Below are 5,845 nucleotides of genomic sequence, written 5' to 3'. Positions count from 1 at the left end.
CTAGACACGCGGAGGTACCCCTTATGATGTGACCGGACGACGGGTTATTCAGCTCCGTGGCATGTGGAATGCAATAACGAACACCATCGACAATGAATGGGACTGAAGTGAGCGATGAGTATGAACTACTCGGGGAAATGTCACAGTTCGTGGTCACCAATACACCGCGGCTAAGTAGTTGGGAGATGGACGGGATGATATGCGCCTGTCTAGTGAGCGGGTCCCTGTTTTCATACCTCTAATGTTAGGATTTCTCGACATAAGTCGGTATATATTCCATTTCGTCATCAAACAACCTTTTTTATGAACTAATCATGAAGATAAGTATCCAATATTAGCCATTCCGACGTAATGACATTACCATCCACATTATTAGGAATTTAAAAGAAAGTTATTTTTAGGGGCGGCGCCAAGGTTTTTTGATGAGGGGGGGGGGGGCGGGAGTTGGGGCAAGATGAATTGAAAGTGACATCGTTTTTTCCCATTTTGCTTCCAGACTTTTACCACCCCCACCCCCATCTCCTTGTACAGTGTCACCTTCTAATAATACCATCTAAGATAATTAAAATAATATTTGCATTGAAAATGAATTCCTATGGATTGACATATCCAATATTTTATCATGTTAAGAACGTGCAACAAGTCCTTTCATGAAATGCTCCCAGCACTCTGAATTTAGTGCTCGAAATATTGATGATTATTTTCAAATTTTATGTCAATCATTATGCAGATAGTATTACCTTTTAAATAATTTTATGAGGGTTATTAAATGTATAACTACCTGAGTGTGTGTGTGAGGGGGTGGAACATATAACAAAAATCGCAATCACATGGTCGTTTCTACATTTTTGTACATGGTTTTGGAAAAAAAAGTGTGGGGGGAGGGGACCGAAGCCCACCCAGCCCCCACCCCACCCCGTTTTCGCGGCTCATGCATGAAGCTCTTGTTGACATTTATGAAAAAATAATAATACAATGCACGGAGATCTTTTAACAGACTATAGACAAGTCTTCTTATGTAAAGATTCCTTCATTTGAAAACATTACAGAGAACATGATGGCATGTTTTGCTTTATGCTTCATTCTGCAGTGAATTAAATTGCGTTTTTCTTATTTTTGGTTTCTGGTGTCACCTGATACAAAAAAAATATATATAGCATCTATCAATATCGCAAAAATCTATGCCGCATCTATTACCATTATTTTATCAGCTTTTCCCATTTTTTTATTCAAGCAATATTCGAACTACAATTTAAAGCACATTTTTAGCACCTAACTATATACTGAACGAAACTACCCTGTTATAATAGTCTCATATTCTTTGTGTGAGTAAAATACTTTTGATAACAATAGAAGTATTCTTCGGTCATTAAAAATATGGTATTTATTCATGATATCAGAAGTATGAGGCATATTTCATACATCTAACCATACTCAATTAATAGATAAGCATATTATAAAGTTACACGCTTTTCGCCTCCCTGTCTTCATTTGCATTTTTGTTTTGCCTTTCCTTTCATTAATCCTGACATTTTATTCTCAACTTCCCTTTTTCTCCTTTTCCATTCTGTTAGCCGAATTTTCCAACAAAAATTATGAGTGGAAGTTATTGTTTCAAACGCCCCAGAGCCACTTTATCGATGTCACTTTAGTTTTTCGTTTCAACATAAAATTTCGTTAAGCATTGATAATAACATTGAAAAAGAGGACTTTGGTGCAATTTTTACTGTTTATTAATTTTGTATTTCCTTCCGGAACTCAACATCAGCTAAAATCGATTTTTTAGTTTGGTGCTTTTCAAACGCAATATCTACACCCTACCATGTACGTTGCGTAAACCTCGTGCAAATTGCAAGAACTTTTCCTACAAGTCTACCAGAAAATGTACTTGTTTACCCGTCTCGATGTCGGTAATCAATCGAAGGGTTCATTAAATGAGACGGGTCCATCGATTCTACTCAACTCATGAAGGTCATTTTCACTAATCAATGGCAGGGATAATTCACTTTAAGAAGATGAATATTACAGCAACCAGGACGGCGGAGCCACTATTCCTCTCATCCAATTTTAAAGACCTCCTCAGTAAATTGAGATGGATAGCTTAATAGTTCGAACTGGTAAAAGCCGTCACTTTTCGTCTTCCCTTCCTCTTGCTTTATCCCGTTTTCAAGTCCTTCGTGAAGGTATTCTCTTCCTTCTCATAGCTTATTTTTACATTTTTCTCAAACATGTTTGAAATAATCACATTTTCCCGCAATAATATATGACAAATCTGATGAAGGATATTGATACCATAACAATAATTTTCATGACCTGGTAAAAAACAATGTTTTATTTTACCAAATCACACGAGGTAAGTATTCTTTCAAATATGGGCAAGGGCAATATCGAAAACTATTTTTATGACGAAGATTTGAAAAAAACCCACAAAACGAGTGATAACTATATGGAAGTTTCTATAACTGAATACTAATTCATTGACAACATATCTTATTTGTACTTCTGGGCTCCGTAACACAAAGATTAGTGATCAATCGCTAAATGAACTGACCAATCAAGATCAACATTACACGCGCATTTGGCGCAAAATACTGACCAGGAACCAATCAAAAGAGTTCTCTCATATGTGCTATTCATCGCTTATCTTTATGTTATGGAGCCCTGGTGGAATTACACTCCTTATGAGGATTTGAACATTACAACACGTGCCTCAAAGGACATGGGGGAAGGATGATGATGGGGGGGGGGGGTAATGCTTAAAGAACATTTTGCTGGTGATGATGATCATCCATCGTATCATTAAAGTGGTCCTGGTGAAAACAGCATGCAAATGTTATGTTTATCAAAACACATGTTCGCTCATGTGTCTTTAATTGTTGTGTACTTTGAGTTATGGATTGTCGGCATAGCTGACGAGTCAAATTCCAGGTTTTTGTAGCAAGGGGGGACTCCACAGGTATACGTGGTAACATGAAGGGTAACGACGAGAGCTTGAGAGGTTCTTGCACTCGAAAAATTCGAATGTTAAATCAATATTTATAAGGTTGGAGGAGTGACAACCTTTTCCAAAAGTTCAATCCAACCTTGTATAAAGCTGAATCCAACATTTTTAGTGTTGGGTAGAACCATTTAAAGTGGTAAATACAACATTTAGAAAATGTTGTCACTCCTCCAACCTTTCAAATGTTAAGTTAACATTTCTTGTTTTTAGAGTGTGGAGGTGTTTGGGAACGGGAATCTGGGGAGGGTTTCACGAAAGTAGTTATCGGTCGGTTTACCCGATAAAGTCCGGTTTCTCCCATTATAAAGGTAAATGAATCATGACAATTCCTTTCAGCCAATCAAAATCAAGGAAAGTTGTAAGTTGACAGCTTGACAATTTGCCAGGCAATAAATAATCAATGAAAAGCTCACCGGGTATAAAACCAGAAATACATGAAATATGTGAACCAACTCTGCTATATCTATGCGGAACAATTTCTGAATCACGTTGATTTCAAGCAGTATGGAATACGGACCAGAGATGTCTTCCTTACTGAATGCAGCTCGGAGAACAATTTAAAAAACAACCAATATTCTGATCATGACTTTCACTGTTTATGCGGAACGCTACCACATCCGTATTTCTGGTTTTCACGGTATACATAAATAGGGCAAGCGTTTAGTTTTGTGTAAAGAACTACCGGGGGATGCTGTATATAGTAGTGAAATGAGAAAAACCCAGTCATGACGTGACATTTTCTAAAATTAGAATAGGTCTATAAGTAATGAAGGTTATTCATAAAAACGCTGTGTAAAATTATAAGCACGTTGAATAAGCCCGTCAGTCTAACAATTAATGTTTAAAGTTTTAAACAGGTTCGTTGAAAAAAATGAATAAGTTTACACATTATTTGTTAGCGTTGTGGGCTTAAATAACAGGCACAAACCTTTTAAACAGTGTCTTAACAGTTATAGGCTATGTTATTTTGTTGTTGTTTTTTAATAAGAAATTTAGATTTTTATTTTCTATTTTCTGAAAATGTGCGCTTTAATGATGGAAGTTTAAAGTCACAATATGTTCGATCAATTAATATGTTTGATAATGCACCACTCCATGAATTCTGCATTTACCATGTTTACAACAGCTGTTAGGATTATTAGATCAAAACTAGGACACGTATACTCTACTGCAAAGCTGGAAAACAAACTAATCGCTATCTTTTCCTCGTGTGACCTGGCCTATTTTCATCTTAAGAACCAGAATCCACGAAGAAGGATGGATATTGGATGAGGTGGAAAATACAGTTTAGTCCCATGTAACCATTACTATGCAGGGAATTATCTGGAATTCAAAACAACTCATGCACATTCTCGTCAACGCAACTGTCTGTCTTTAATCAAATCTATATTATCAGATCGATCCCAAAGCCATCCGTCTACGATTAGAACCGGTATGTGAGAAGCAAGTGAACCTACGGTAATGCCTTTTTGGAAGTTTTCCTACATGCTCGGATCAATAACTTGACCACATTTCTCTATAAAAACCCCGATTTTACGCTGTCCTCTTTGTGGTAATATATGAAGAGTTTGGTTGCAAAAGGGGTAAAATCCACTTTGGACGATTCCAAACAAAAGTAATGTTTTTATTCTCACTTATTGCAATATTATTATAGAAACCAAATTGTCATGATGTATTACCCTATCATATGAACATAAAATTGGGTATAGAAGAGATCTCTCTTCAATTTTTCAATATATTAAAAAAATTATTGTTGACCTAACCCCTTATGCAAGCAAACTAAAATGAATCCAATCTGTATTTGATGAAAAAAATGATTTTTTTCTTTTCCACTTTTATTCACGATTTCATTAGAATTTCAAATTTTCTTTGGTATCATCAGAGCGACTAAGAATTTAGAGGTTTTGAGACAGAAAACAAAAATATTTATGAAAAATGGTCCTAAGGCCTGTGCAGGGGAGCTCTTCATGTCTTCATGTTGTATCTTCGATTACTGCCTTCAGTTTCGGCATGTTGTAGATGCATGATGCATTACATTTCTGCCAAGAGGCAAGGAAATCGCCAGAATACAGCTAACCTTGCCATTTCTCCACTCTACATTTGCTAGGTTGATGACAAAATGCACTGTGTTTTTCCTTGTAAAGATATATTATCTTCAGTCCTTTATTATTTATGTTATCATATGCTTTGTTCTGCCATTAAGATAAATGCCAGTTGTGGTAACGATCTCACAATTACTTTTTACAGAATCCAATATAATGACCACCCAAGTGTCTTTTTATATAAATAAAATATATGTGCCGAAGGATTATGGAAGAAATTGTGTAATTGCTGAGAAATACGCAAAATAAGCGCGGATTCGGGCACTTCCGTCGGGTCTTTATTCCAGCAATATAATATACACTGTCCCACGTGTGCCTATCTGTGTTAGCGATCTTCAGAGTGATTGTTTTTCAGCTTAGATGTTATGATTTCACAAAGTTCAGTTTATGTAACTGTACAGATCTAGATCGACGATGATATAGTAATACTTGGTTTTACAGACTTTCTCACGAAATCAGTGTTTTACTGCAACTACTGAAATTTAGCATTAACATTTAATGTCAGCAGCTAATTCAGTATTGAAATACTTTCTTGGCAAATCGTTCGAATACAACTCCGAGAACGGGTTTGTGAAACACCCCCTTGTTCCACGCCACCAGGTAAAGACATTTCTCTTGGGTTTCTCGTGTAGCACGTGTTGTTCATCAACATCATCTCATTAGCTCGTGTAATTGGGCGATGAAAGATATTGATTGGTGCAATACCACGAATGTTCGAGGAAAGGTCACCTATGAAATCGAC

This window comes from Lytechinus variegatus, chromosome 12 (genome assembly GCF_018143015.1).
Source record: "Lytechinus variegatus isolate NC3 chromosome 12, Lvar_3.0, whole genome shotgun sequence".
Taxonomy (NCBI): domain Eukaryota; kingdom Metazoa; phylum Echinodermata; class Echinoidea; order Temnopleuroida; family Toxopneustidae; genus Lytechinus; species Lytechinus variegatus.
The sequence above is the reverse complement of the archived record's forward strand: the minus strand, read 5'-3'. Positions refer to the sequence as shown.